Below are 15,712 nucleotides of genomic sequence, written 5' to 3' on the forward strand. Positions count from 1 at the left end.
TGTGTAATTTTTAAAAGCCTACTTTTCACTATTTCAGCAGGGAACAAGTGCTCCCAGACAGAAACCACAGTACCAATCTATAATCAGGGCTGTGTGTTTATGGAAAAACTGATAGAAAAAAAATTGTCTCATAACTGAAGCCCTCCACAAACACTTTAGTAGCAAAATTAGTAAAATAACTTAGAACCAAGAAAATTGCTTTAGATTTGATAAAAAAAAATAAAAATCAGTGCCTAGGAAATCTGTATCCAAAAATTTTATTTTCTTTTAAACCTTTTACATAAATACAGCAAGATTCAATGCTAAGTATGAAGCAGGCCATGTTAAATTCAACAACAAAGTTTTTAAAGCAATACTTACATATTTTTCTACATTTTTAATGAAATAAGCTGTCCTTAACTGCGAGAGAGCCTGGATAATTACAAATATTTAGATTCATATTCTCCCTTAGAAAATACTTTCAAGGCACTGATCAATGAATTCCTAAGATTAAGTTAAGAACTACATTAATAATAAGCACTTTTTATCTGTGATACATAATTTCTCTTTATACACAGAGAGTGTAAATATTTTTCCTTTTCTCTCTTCCTTCCCCTATGTGAGCTGTTTGCATTTTGAAATTTAATGTATAAGTTAGAACTTTCCCTGTTCCCTCATCACTTTAAAGTATCCTTGACAAAAATTTAGGGTTTATTTTTTCCCCAAACTTACAAATCAGCACGTCTGGTCACAGTAACAAGTGAAAAACAGCAATTGAACCTTTGCAATGTGCCTGATATTTGGATTAGAGCATTAATTCTGCTAGTTAGCCACAGCAGTGCACTCTTTTAAGACACTTTTCACATTTGGTCAATAGTTTTGTGCTATTATATATAGTCACAATGCCTTGATTTGATTTCTTTTAAAACTGCAATCTTGTTCTATGAGACAGCACTGATTAATTTCAAAAGAACTCATACAATCAGGTCATCTTGGCTGTGCTACAGAAAGCAGAACCTAAAGCGCCAGTGAGTACTACCTATTCAGGGTAATATGTGTTATGTATAATTAAAAATGGATAACCACACTGGCTCCATAGTCAGGAAACTTTTCCAAATGCCTTTTCTGTCCCACAAAACCCATCTGTGGGTTTCCAGATTTGCGGTTGAATACTAACAGGGATGTGTGAACAACTCAGTTCTAGTGGAAGAAAAAGAATTAAGTGTCTTTTTGACTCCATACCTACTAATGAAGGTGAACATCTCCTGCACAGCAGAGGATTCCTTAAGGCATCATTTCTGCACCATAAAACATGTACACAACTAAAACGATGCAGAAACTGGAGAATTAGAAGACCAGGTAGCAGCTCTGTTTCATAACTCATAAAAGCATAAAATGTTCTAACAAAACCTGCAAAGACCTAATATCTTCCCTCATGTAAATACCCAACTTTTTCGGTCTTGTCAACCTCCAACATTTTACACACAACACTAATCTTAGGGGAACAACAAGAGGAATTTAAATTTGAACAATACAGAAGTCAAATGAAAAAGCAAAATATTCAGTTTTATAACTGGTCATTCCAATTGGAAAAACAACCACATTATTTTCCCCTCATTTATTTTAGGAGAAGTACATTACAAACATCACTTCTGGAGAAGCAAAAAATTAGGACTGACATGACTGAAATATTTTATAGGGAGAGAGTTGGATGCAGGGGAATGACCAACACACAACTCAGAAGGCAAAGCCATTAAATCCAGCTTACAAGAATCATGTGTCTGGAATTAAAAATACAGCATTTCAGCATGTTTTTACTAAAAAGAAAAAAAAAAAAATCTCTCAGCTCTCCCTCACGTTTCCAGACACTTAAAAAATATACAATAGAAGATGTTGAGAAACACTACAGTGCACTGTTGGAATTGCAATGTGTGCAGTTTGTGATGAAAGTCTCTGCCATATTCATTAGAGGCCACTCAAAACTCTCACATTTTCCTGCCTTTGCCCTTCACACTTCACTGTCACAGGGAAGTGGACAAACGAGTTTACATGAAGACATGACTCCATACAGCCACAGTGCATGTTTTGATGCAGCATTCAGCGCCCAGCACATGCTCCTGAAAGACGTTCTTGCCACCCCCAAGAACTTTTATGTATCTATTTCATTGATTATTCTATCAACTTGTGGGTAGAGACCAGTTAAAGAAAATACAGTTCTAACTTTTCTTACATGCCAGCTGAATAAGTAACAGTGCTATCTGCTACTTCAGTGTCTTAAAGTTGTTTTAACACTTCTGAAAGGTTACAGAATGAGAGCAAAACCAGAGAAGCTGTATTTCAGTATTCACAGTGTATTCCTAAGAAGCCAACACACCCTCAGCTTCCATACCCATTTCAACACTTCAACACTTCTGTTGTTCCAAAGCAAAAAAGAAGCCTGGGAATAGAGTAGCTGTACCTACTTTATATCTCTTCCTATGCTTCTCTCCAGTATCACCAGAAGGGTATAGATAACTCCATTTCTGTCCAAGCTATGCAAGCAGAGGGCAGCTTTCACTCTTGGCACAGTATTCAAGTATGATGCTTTTATAACCTCTATGAGCTGTCTCACTTCTCCAAAGTGAAAAATGTTATATAAATCAGACAACTGAGAGCTGGGTTACAGCAGAACTTTATCACTATATATTGTATAGCAATTGTTCATTGTCAGGTATGACATTCCTACTGAAAGGATTTTTTAAAGTTTAATTTAAGGGTACTGTAGCAAATGAGAGGAGTCAAAACACTGAAACTGGAGTCAACTTCCATTGAGAAGGATGGGGCCGACTGGTGGAGCCATGATATACAACGAAAGCAACTACTTTTAAGTCATCAGAATGACAATTCCAAAAAGTTTAGAAGAACTTTTCATGTCTTAATTCTGAAACGTAGGAAAATCTTTTTCTACTGTACTGTGTGGAAACTAAGCAGTATTTGTTATTTGTATCTGCAAATACAGGGGCTGAACTAATAATGATGTGACACCATGGCCACATATAGGCTCCAGATTGCCAACATGTGCAGCCAAGTCTTGCTCCCTGAACTAGCTCCTGAAAAGTGTCAATACATTCCTATCCATGTTTAAATTCCACTTTTAGGATCATTTTTGTGTTGTGCAGTGATAAATTAACACACAACAGGATTCAGGCTTAAATACATATTAAAATACCATTCACTATCAAAGTGTTGCAAAAGAAGGACACTGAGTCTTCAGAATGGTAAGACCTAGCAAACTATGCCTGTCTTTTAAATGTCTTACTGAAAACATTTAAGCTCGCCAAGTCAATTTTGATTCAACCAGGCTGAAGCAGCCACATAGAAGTTGTGTTTGCGGAGTACAAGGGTGGGGGTCTTCAGCAAAGATAAACCCAAACCAAACTAGAACAAAACTGACAGTGAGGTCAGTGGGTAAGCATGAAACTCCAAACAGCTCTAGCCAAGAGCACGCTTGATCATAACCTATGTCACAAAGGTCAACTCCATCGGGAGAACCTTCCTTCCCTCCACTATGGGAAGTGTTTAGTGGAGACTCCATGGAGTTTAAAAGAAACATTTCACATTTGTCCCAATACACAAATTGGTATCCAGCTACATTCTGAACAAAGGTACCAAAAAGCACTGTGCAGAAAAATCAACACTTGCCTGGTTTTTCCGTCATTTATTAGAAGAAACTCTGTTTCATTCTTAATGCAAAGACAGACACTTTCTTTAGAACTAAACGAAGGGAGGTACCTGACTAATAAACATACCAGCAAACCAGCAACTGTCCTTTGTCTCAGCCTACTCTAAGGCCGTGTTCGTGCCACAGGCTGCTAGCAGGTACAGGTGGCACTGACAGGAGGCAGCCTGCGCCTATGTTGTGCTCACAAACACACAGCACTAGGTGACTTCCTCTTAGTAACAAGCCAACCGGTATTAAGTAGTGACAGCTTTTTTCTCCTAAGTTTCTGTGTATTATGTTAAAATACCAGCAAATTATATTAAGGAATAAATGGAGAAACAACTATGTGAGCTGTTTGCATTTTGAAATTTAATGTGTAAGTTAGGAGTTTCCCTGTCCCTTCATTGCTTTAAAGGATCTTGGACAAAAATTTTAGCTTTATTTTACTAGAAGTATTAGCAGACTAGAATTAAGAATTGTTTACAAAAAGAATCCTCCAGTCTTGATCAGCTGCACACATGAAGATACCTACCCTAGCAGAAATAAGCTGGCAGTAATACACTTCATCAAATTTAAGCCAAAAAATGGACTTGTGAATCGAAAGACAAACTATTATTTGGTAGGATTATAGTAACAAGCTATATGAGGTTCTGCTAATGCTGCTATCTGACAAGTAACTTTTTCTAAAAAAGTAAGGACACAAACCAGCCAGTGTTTCTCTTACCTGTGCTTCACCTCTCAAAGAACTAACAGGAAGATTCAAAGGGTGGGAGTCATAAACAGGTAGGGGAAAACTTAATTAAAATATTAAGCTATTAAAAAATAACAAGAAAAACAATAAAACCAAATGGCCCTGATTTACAGCTAGAAGCAGCTCATTTCCTCCAGGGGAGTCAGCAGCAGCTGTAATTACCTGCTGCATGGATTTAAGCTGGCTAGGGAGCTACCACTCCCTTCACCTGTTAGCAGCACTCTGCTGCTCCTGGCTAATGCACAGAGCATTAACACCTACAGCTGATCACTGCACATGATTTTCATGTCCTTTCCCACCCAGCACCCGGAGGAACTTATCTACTGCCAGCAATTAAAGTAGTAACTTTTTAAAAGTAACTTTTGACTTGGGAAGTGCATAAAAAGAGAAGGATAAGTCCAAACAGTGCTCACATTTGCAAGTCGGAGGAACACTCATCTACCTTATCCACTACTTCACCAGCAAAGATCTGTATTAATTCAGACAATTCAATAGGCCTGACACTAGGGCCATGCTATTTTTAATAGAAATTTTATACCTAGACATAACAGAGGTATGAAGTAAGTCAGGGCTAGAAATCACACAGATATTCAAACACTAATTTCAAACACTAGTTACAGAAGACTTAGGTTTCAAGCTGCTTTACTTTGTTCTACCCTGATCTAGTGAAAACATCATGTCTCTTTCCTCCAGCCACTGCTGTTTCCAAGTAATCATCCAAATCTGAAAGGTGCTATAATATAGCCACACAGTAAGTTCATGGGGCACTCCTGGAAGATTTCCCTAAGGCACACAGGTCACAGGATTAGAATAATTGTTAAGCATCTGAAAATGTGCTCTCCATCCATACTAAAATCTGGCTTAGTTTACTGAAATGGAAAAAAGGTCCTGGCTGGCTATGCCAGGTTTCCCATGCAGAGTGGTACATTTTCAGATGTCTGGTTATGTAATGGGGAATCTTTCCCATTGGTAAATGATAATATCCCTACCTTAACTGAATAAAAGTATATGCAGCAGTAAGCCTCTTCTGGGGGAGTGGGCAGGTTTATGCTGTCTAGTTACACTGTAGGTCCTTTTTTCATGCTATGAGTTTATCAAGGTTTCACTCTATACAGAGGTAGATTCTTCTTCCTCTCTGCCCACCAGAACACATAGCATGAAGTTACTTATCTTCCTTAAAACTCACATTTACTTTGTAAAAACATTTAAATATGTATTTCTGATGTAGAATATGAAGTTAACTATATTCTCTGATTAGCCTATATTTTATTCCCTAGCTCTTCTCCAAGTAATTTTCTCCCAATCCCATCCTCATCCTGCATTCTTGAAAAAAAAAGAAAATAAGAAGAAAAGAAAAAACAAAAGACTTTTTTCAGAGGATCTCTTAACCATGTAGTGGGCAAAGGCATACAGCATACCCTGTGTATTCGGATTTTGTTTTCTTTCTACAAACGAGGAAACACAACATCCGTCTGATGATTTCCACTTATTCTGCGAACTTTACATTACTTAAAGACTGGAAACCAGAGTATTTAAAAGCATGAGCCATGATGATGAAAATTCTGAAAGTCTAGTCAAAAGAATAATGACCAGGCAAGTTTATTTTTAAAAACCACTAGTTATTTTCAGGTAATTTAATTTTACAACATTACCTATTATTTTTGGAAAGTATATATAATGTATGTTGAAATACAGATTTCAAAACAGGCAGCCCTGTTCTCCAAGCTGTCATGGGGGAGGGAGGCACTGCATGGCTACAGCCCCTCAGCTGCTGCAGGTCTCAGCTACAGGCACTGGTGTCTACCTTCACTGAGATGTACTTGACATTTTTAAGAGTCATTTTGTCATAAAATGCTACATGGAGACAAGGTTTCATTTAACTACCTCCCCACAAGTAGAGTGTCAGCACTGAGACTGTCCTGTGCTGGGTGTTTCGTGAAAGGAGAGCTGAGTGGGCTTTGCTGAGGCAGCTGTAGCAGGGCCAGTCAACTCAAATTGAAAGCTTTACAGACAGTGACTTGCTTGTATGTGACCAAGTCAGCGACAATGTACAAATTAAAATTAACAGAAATAGCAATGTTTGGCCATGAGATTCAGAAAACAAGTGCAAAGCAGCCTCAGCTTCCTTCTGAGCCACATTTAAAGCCTTTAAATATTTAGCAGTACAGCAAAAATTGTAAAGGTGTGTGTACACAGCCTATACATCACTACCACTATTGTAAATATGAACAGAGGTTCACCAGCGCTCTGCAAAGGAATCAAATATCCAGAAGCTTATGAAGTTTTACAAACTGCTAAATTGTCTTCACATCCATTTCCTCATTACACGAGTAAATAAAGAGTAGTCAAACAGAGAGGGATAGAAACCATAAAGGCCAGTTCAGCAACAAGTGTCAGCCGAGACTTCGCTACAGAGATATCGCTACTGAGCTCAAGTGAGTATTTTTTATTGTTGAGCCTATTCTATGGGAAGGAAACCAGATCAAAATCAGCTTTCAAAATGCAAGGTGACATCCCAGTATAGAAATTTAAAAAAAAAAATAAGAAAAAAGAAGAACGAGTGAATCAAAAAGTAATCACTCCTACACTGCTGGCAGCTACTTGAGAGAGTTACAAATTTATTTAGATTTCTTAATTCAAAGGTCTGCCTGAAGAGGGAGAGATTATGATAAAAGTAAAATATCACTGACAATTAATTCATCTCCTTGTTCCCTCTGCTCACACTCCTGCCAAGTTAAAGAAAAAAGGTCCTACTTCCAATCAACTGATATAACCTTAACTTATTCACAAAGTAGGTAACTAGTACATCCAGAAGGAAAAAATGGATGCTGCCTATCAACCTTATCACTCCCTAATTTCACAGTAAAGGATGCTACACACCTTTATCCCATCACCTGGGTCAATCACAGGCTCTCAGCACCAGCAGCAAAGCCTTCCCCACACACCTTCCCAGGCACCTGACGGCTTCCCGGGAGAGCGGGCACACAGAGCCCCCTGCCCAGCCCCCCGGCACATCCCGCCCGTTCCCGAGCCACGGGCTGGGCAAAACCCACCTGCCGCTTGACTTTTCCGGGGTCCTAAGTGAGGGGGCGTTTTTTTGTTGAGGGTTTGGAGAATGCTCTCCGAGATCCCTCCAGCCCCGCTCAGCCGACATCCCCCGCCTCAGGCGGCTCCAGCCGGTCAGGGCGGCCCTTCTCCGCCTCGGCGGCCTCACGCTCCCGGGAACCCGCCGGTCCGCCCGCGCCCCCCCCAGAGCACAGCGCTTCCCTCACGCCCAGCACCGACCCCCACGCGGGAACCCCCTCACCGCCTTCCCACCTCGGCAGCTCCGACCGTCCTGGGGAGCGCCGCGGGCTCCTCGCCTCCCGGCCCGCGGCGAACCGGCCCCGCCGGCCTCCCCTGCCCGGCCCCGCGCACCTGCGGAGGGCGGGCGCTGGTGCCCGGGCAGGGCTGAGCCCGGCCCCGGCAGGGCGGCAGAGAGCGGCGCCGGGCACCTGCGGCAGCCGGGGTGAGCTGGAGTCCCGCCCGAGGGAGGGAAAGAGCGCCGGGCAGAGCCGTCCCGAGCGGCGATCGCCGCCGGCCGAGCCCGCGGGCAGCACCGCTCCCTCACCGCGGCCTCGGGGGAGCGAGAGGGGACAGTAACCGCAACACAGCACTCGTTGTTGATGGTGGTTCTTCTCGATAGTTTGGGTGCTTTGATTTGTTTGCGGTTTTTGTTTTGCTTTGTATTTTGCACGCTGAAGAGGCTACGGAAACCTCTTTAAAGTACTTCCTATTAAAGCAGTGACACTCATCTAAAACAAACAGTGTATTTCTGCAGTGCCTTTATTCCCAGAGCAGTTCACAATGCCCTGACTTCGGGCACTGTGTCCTGCGGTACCGTTCCCGGACTCCAGGTATTTCCAGGATCCAGGTGTTCGCCCGCAGCTCAACCCGTCCCCTCCTGGGAGCTTCGGGATGAGGGGTGGGATCCCGGCAGGGACACGCACTCCTTACCCAGGTGGAGTGGGGTGGTTTGGTCAGGCAGCCCTGGTCCAACTTAGGGGAAAAAAACAAAACCAAACAAGAAAAGAAACTTCTTGATACCTCAGTTCTCAGCGCATATATTAAAATATATTTAAAAGAATATTAGAAGAATATTAAAAGATTAATGAAATTACTCAACTCTCCAAAAAGATGTCGAGCGATAATATTTTGCTGTGCATTTCAATCACCTTTTGCATCCAGTCCCAAGCAGGTGAAGTGATGCATCTTGCCTCTTCAATCCAATGCATCCATCAGTAGTTTCCTCTAAAACTAAAAAACTGAGTGAGGATCTTTGGATTTGGAATTAAACCCATATAGCAATTGTTAAAGGTAATTAATTTTTTTTTTCAAAATATCCATTTTGTAATCTAAAAGAAAAAAGTATTGAAATAGCAAATTGGGGTTTTTTTTAGTGATCTTTCTCATATGCTAAATTTCAAAAAGAACTTCTAAGACCACTTAGTTAAAATAAAGGAAAAACAAACTTTAAAAGACTGTGGAGGTTACAGTTCATAAATTGGGGCCCAGTTGCAGCTTGCTGTTATGATATCCTTATAACTTCCTGCAGTATTCCAAACCATGATGGTCTGGGTGAAATGTAGCTCATTCCTCTAATAATCAAACTTTACTCCCTGTTTTCAGTTAAATTATGTTATTTCCTACTTAATTTCTTAAATAAGTATTTAATTCAACTTCTCAGTATCTATTTCAGAGTGATCAAATCCTAGGAGTAAAACCCTTCAGTGTACAGGGGATATTTCATTCCCAATTCACAAGGCAAAAGTGTTCAAGTGGATTCAGGTATCTACATATGAGCAGAAGTGTATAAGCAAACCTTTCACTTCTGCCTGGAAAATACTGAAAAAACAAAGATGTTTAAAGCATAAATATAATAGAATTTTTATAGACATCAGAAATGCTTTGGAAATGTTTTGTGTTAAAGATACTAGTGTTTACTTTCATCTGATTAGATGCTTGTGCTCGTTAGGTATATAAACAAAAAATAAGAATATGTCACCACTTGCACATCAATATGAAAACATAAGATACTCAGTTGTTACATTTTAGGACTCTTTTATCTTGCCAAAGAAGAAACTTGAAAGCATTAGTGTTAAATAAGTATGATTTCCACACTGCCTCTCTTTAACATAGATACCAGCCATGTTTGCTCTGCCATGTGTTATGGGAAAGGCCTGATATTTTAAAGTCATGTTCATCATCACTCTTGAAAGGGTCTTCTTTCATATACTCAAAGTTTCTCTCCACCTCTTTTTGCCTGTTGATAGTTGTATGTATATATGCCTCTGGAAGGTTTTTTGTGACAGAAGAAATGGAATATTAGGCATTTGTTTGAAGAAATTTATATGGTAAACAACAAAATTCTGCTAACACCCTTCCAATAGTGGGGTGCAATCTATTTTCGCAAGAATTGGTGTGAGTGCCCAAACTTGGCTTAGCTGAGTAATTAATTAATTTTATACAAAGTGTGTAGCTGGAATTTCAGAGTAAAATATTAAGCTGTAAGCACACATTCTTGCTACTCTTTTTTTATAACAGTACTAGATGTTTATCCATGCATTACAGCAAATGGAGAACTATAAGGTTAAAATTAAATTTCAGTTCTATTTCTTATTTTATCACTAATTTCTAAGGCTTCTTTAGGGTTGACCTTTTCTGTGTTTATATCCCTCATAAAGAGATTTGTGATTTATTTTCAAATCTAAGAATAAGTTCAGTATAGCTTTAGTTGAATTGTGTACATTAGTGGTTGCATTTTTATATCTCAAAGCTGTATCAATGAACAGGACACGTTTTTCAACCTATAGTGAGAAAGAAAATGCCACCTCAAGTTAACCAAGAACTTTTTGAGTAAAGTGTAGCTTCCTAAACAATGCTGGAGTGTTCAGGTTCCCACCAAAAACTTATGTGACCGTGTTGCTTAAAAAATTAATAGAAAAAGTTCATGACACTGACAGAAGCAAATCTTCCAGTCTGAAATAGTGTAAAAAAAAATGTTAAACCAGCATGCGTTTTCCTTATTTTTAATAAAGTTGCATTCATGGCAGATACACTGGGAAAAAAACCCCAAATTTAGAAAGCTACTGGAATCTTAATTATGGTGCCAGTTAAATTGGCAGGCTTGAAGCAAATCAATATTGTTTCAGTTGTTTCCTAAGGCTGGAAAACCAGACTGTAACTGTTGTAACCAAGCTAGATAAGCTCATGCTATTGGCACAGCCTTCATTGTACTTATAAAATAAGAGCCAAGAGCAAAATTTTTGGAGGATCTGCTGGAAATGATGACCATAGTGGAATTTTACAAGGAGAAACATAAGAATTATGCATTATGTCATGCCAAAACTGCATTGCCATACTTAAAGAAAGCTTGCTATTGAAAAGCAGTAATTTAGGCAAGAAGAATTACATAGGTGAATGATTTAGGCTATAATAATTTTCCTTTATTTTCCCCTTCAAATTAAAACAAAAAATTCAGATCCAAACAACAGATCTAAAGCTAAACAAGATAATGGCAATGAGATCTGACACCCTGTGTCATATAGGATTAGTTTCTCATCACAGACACATAGTTTTTGTTGATTAAAAGCAAATGTGTGAAAGCAGACATCAGCACCTCCAGTTGCAATTACGAGCTGGCAACCAGATATGGCAGTTCTGGTCTATTTGCCGTTAATTTGTACTTTTTCTGACACCTCACTACACAAGAGTCTCTGACTGTAGGTGAGCAACTAAGTCTATACACAATTCAGGACTACTTGGAATGGGATAAGAAAACAGGTTCAGAGGGAACAGGAACTTGGTTATTGGCTGCTGTTAGAAGCACTAACTGGGAAGGTGCATATACTGAGGATTTAGACACCTGACAGTTGGCAGCAGGAAAGTCCCAAACTGGTTTTGAGTCTGGGCGGCGATGTTCTCTTTAAAAAAAAAAACAAAAACATGCTGTGGACCAAGCCAAGAGAGAAACAGGGTTTACCTTTTTAACTCCATCCTGTAGAGAAATTATTTTATCATATGTTCATTTAAAATAAAAATAGTTGTTCTCTGACCACCAACTAGAATACAGAGTCTCTGTATTCTCTCTCTCTGAGTCTTAAACACAATGTTAAGAGGTCATTCTCAGTCTTGGGTTTTCTATCTCTGCTCCAGAGAGCCCCTGATTCCCTACATATCTGCCAGCATTTCCAAGGAAACTAAGCAACCAGAATGCTACAAATTTCTGAAGCAGCAATCAGGGAAAATTCTGCATTTGTACTGAACTTGACCTGATGTCACCCAACACTGCAAAACGGCCCAGAAAATTCTTTAGATTTCTGCCTCTTTTTTCCTGAGTTGCTGTCAATCTCTGGAGGAGTAACAGAATCCTTACCTACAATTTTTTGAAAGGATCAGTTTCTCTCCTCAAAATGATCAAGCAGAACAGAATGCAGCCTATTTATACAATTTCTTAACTTTCCTCAGAGTTCCTGCAGCTATGTGTACACTTTGCTGCTCTCTTAGGGCCATTGGCAAGCTGAGCCAAGCAAGTGGATTTCTGTCCCTCTGAAGAAAACCCATGGATACCAGGGGGCTGTAGAAGGCTGTGAAGGTCTAGGTGACTGGGAGTCACAGCTCCAGCCTGACTACCTAGACTTCTCCAGCACAGCTTTCATTCATCCTCACAGGCTTGCATCACTTTGAAATCTAGTAATGCAAAGAACAGAAAATCTCCATCTGAGATCTTGACAGGTTTATAATTAGCCCAATTTTTAATTTTTTTGATCCTTGGTCCAAATTGGCTGTGTGGATGAACCACACAGGAAAATATCCCAGAAGAGCCTACAATATATCAAGATTCTTGGATGCAAAATCAGAACTGAAAATTTTGTTTTTAAAAACCGTCTACCATTGCAAACAAGTAAATAATAACATTAAAAAGAAGTTACCATAAACTAGATTTCCACAAAAATTAGAAGCATCAGTGTTCTGGGGCTGCTGCAGTCATCAACTTTTATATATCTGGCTTATCTACTCACAACAGCCAGCATGAAAGCAAGGATAAATGGATATGCTTCAATGTTCCATGTGTTATGGGAGGGACCAAAATATTGTGACCCACTATTTGTGAGTGCTGAGATTAAAAATATGCCAAAAGCATCAGATTTCCTAACTGCTGCATCAGTTAGAAAGATCTGCATGATTTTCATCAGTGCTGCTATGGAATCAAGGGAAGCCAGATTAAAACCAAACATGAGTATGACTAAAATCATACAGACAGTCTGCAGGTCTATCTCTAATGCAAGAGGACAGAAATATAGTGACCACTGGCCAGTAGTTGCTCATCACACACACATATTGAAATGTCTCAATATCTCACAGGTCCATCTCAAGTACAAGTTTCAGCTTTTGAGGAAATCACCAATGAACAGGAAATTGATGAAATCACTACTTAGAGAATCGAGCATCAAAAATTTCAGCTAGATTTAAAAAATTGAACCTTGCTTAAATTTTACATAAAAACATACACGTATAGGTATTAAAATGGCAGTTTTGCTTCTACACCATGGCTTAAACCAGTCATTACAGTAGTTATCAGCAGTATTTTTTTTTTTTTTGCTAGAGCACATTCTGATTCAAGTTGTGGCAAATAATGTACTTTCAGGTTTTGAGTTGTCTCCACTAACAGGAACGGTCTAAACACAGCAATATTTATTCAATAATTTAGCACTCTTCTTAGTGTCGTGGCACTTCAACGTGCCACAAAAGTGTTACTCACATGCAATAAGCATTAAAAATGCGACATTTTTAACCTGGAAGTATTATTTTAATGGCTGAACAACTAGGAGGGGGCATGGAAAGAAAGGGCCGACTGTACTATAATGATACAGCATCAGTCAACAATACTCACCGGATTGTACCGTCCTTTGCCTGCTGAACAAGGCTGAATCTGCTGCAAACATAATCCAGGCACCTGTGGGAGAGATCTATAATAAGAATGATGGAAACTACCAATTTAGTAGGTTTTATTTAGTGCTATCATATTTCACTACATTAGAAAACACAAGTACTTTAAACAGGTGACTTTACCAGGTAAGCACATTGTCAAAACTTGTTTCAAGAATATATATATTTTTTAATAATACACTAGTCTATAATAACCTACAATAGTAACTCAAACTGATATTATCTAAAAAATGTAAGATCCAATATCATTCATTAAATACAAATCTAACAATTTTTATGGAAATTACTTTACTCCATCCTGCACATTCCTTTATCTCTGGAGATTATTCTCAATTTCCTTTTCTGTAGCTTTTTGAGCGCTACACTGCATTTTGTTAATATCACCATTGAAGCTGAAGACAATATTTCAACTCTTAAGCCTACCAGAAAATTATAGTTAGATTTATACTGGCTTTAGTCACACAACTTTGCTTTCCAAAGATTTTTCAAAGTACTTTCCCAAAAAGGCTAGAAAGTTCAGACAGGACACCAGCAATATTTTTGGTCCATTCTGAATTTCAAACTTGTTCTTGAGCACATTAATAACCTTTAAACAAGAATGTGCATTAGAAGGAAGGCTGTTAGTGCACCCTAGATTGCCAAACTCTTCCTATTTTAAGTCCCAGTTGCTTATAGCTTTGCCAAACACTAAATGCTTGGGCTAAAATTTTCCATGCCATGTCTGCGTCTCAATCTGAGATATATTGGAAAATTTCATCTAAAATAAATAGAACTGTTTTCAAGAATGAGTGTTAGGGAAAAACATTCTGTTTTACGGGGGGGGGGGAAGGGAGAGAAGGGGAAAAAAACATCAAGAGATATTTTCACTGCAGAGCCCACTCGCTCTGATTCCCTGCCCTGAAATTGGCAGGAAGGGATAATTTTGTTTAGAATTACACTTTTTTTTTATTTCCTCTGTGAAAATCAACTGAGTATGGACTACTTATAAGCCTTTGAAAAATTGCTGCCTATGTGAATTTACTGCAACATGGGATGGAAAAGAGCTGCCTGATGGGCTGAGATCAGTCCCATGCAATTCTGATGTGTCCAGTAGATGCCTGGGCCCAAAAGCTCCACAGACAATCCTGGCATGTGCTCCTGCAAGCCCTTGGCCCTCAGACACTTTCTTGTCTTGCTCTGTTACACCAAAAACACAAAGCATGAGGTGAAACCCATTACACCAGTTCAGTGCAAGAAGGAAGCAGAAGCAGCTGGATAAAGAGGTGGGAAGGAATTGCTAATAGAGTTATTAAATAGCATTTCAAGGTGACCTAAGGACCAGACAGACTTCAGGGGAAGGCAATGGACATTTGCAATTTGATGTGGGGTTAGATTCTTCTTGCCCCAAATCTGGAGTGCAGTTCCAGCAGCAAATAATCATTGGCAATTACATTCAGACTGAGATTTCCATCTCTGGCTTGGGCATTCCTAGGGTGAGTTTGTGAACAGAAGACGTGGTATCTGTCTCACTTAGTGACCTGCTGCTACCAACACACTGGAGGAAGCTGGTTAGTTCAAGAATCAGAAGAACAAGACCTAACACTGCAGAAGCAGCTGCAATGCCTACAGAGAAAAGGGTATCAGTAGGAAGAGAAACCTGGATTAGACTGGTAGTGTTTGAGTCTGTAGGGACAAAGGAAGACTGTGATGCTCAAAAAACCCCATACAGCACACATATGGCATCTCCAATTTAGATACCCAAATGATTTCAAGAGGCAAGGCTGTCCCTGCCATCAGCCTTTTGTATGTACAGTGATATTCATCTTCATAAGCCATGAGAGAAAAGATGGGCAGAATTTTCAGATTCATGATGGGCAAAAAACTTTGTGCCAGGGTCAGTCAGAAAGAATGAACAAAATTTCAGCTTACCTGAACTTGGTTTTTGAATTGTGTAAGTTGCAGTTGCCTCCTATTTTGGTGTTTTAGCTAGCTTTGCTCCCATGTTCCACAAAGTCCCGGCACATCCATTATGGCCTTTTAATCCCTTTTGTGCTTAGCAGCCGTCTCGTGTCTTCACAGGGACAGCATACAGTCAGAATCACTCCAACAGAGTCCAGAGCATTACTTCTTCAAAGAACAGAAATGGTGTGAATGGAAAGCCTCTGTTATCTGTGTCATACACATCTGGCTGCCATCACTTACAGTATTCAGAAATTGAAGATATCTGGGGTGTTGTGGTAAAATAAAATTGTGAATGGAGAGGGGTAGCTTGTAGGCCTTGAGTTCAGGGCAAAGCCACAGAGTTTACTTACTGT

At 39.5% G+C, this 15,712-nt stretch overlaps 1 long non-coding RNA gene across 4 annotated transcripts in view; it reads right to left on the minus strand.

Moving 5' to 3' along the window:
• LOC117244456 overlaps positions 1–7,830 on the minus strand; it is a 121,293-nt gene extending 113,463 nt beyond the window's left edge. For 3 of the 4 annotated variants that reach the window (XR_004497616.1, XR_004497618.1, XR_004497615.1), the window contains exon 1: positions 7,749–7,830. This is a non-coding gene — a long non-coding RNA (uncharacterized LOC117244456). Of the gene's footprint in view, positions 1–4,403; positions 4,494–7,748 lie in introns of those variants that run through there. The other variant, XR_004497617.1, reaches the window with a different exon arrangement.
• Between the last annotated feature and the right edge of the window lie 7,882 nt (positions 7,831–15,712).

This window comes from Parus major, chromosome 1A, assembly GCF_001522545.3.
Source record: "Parus major isolate Abel chromosome 1A, Parus_major1.1, whole genome shotgun sequence".
Taxonomy (NCBI): Eukaryota; Metazoa; Chordata; class Aves; order Passeriformes; family Paridae; genus Parus; species Parus major.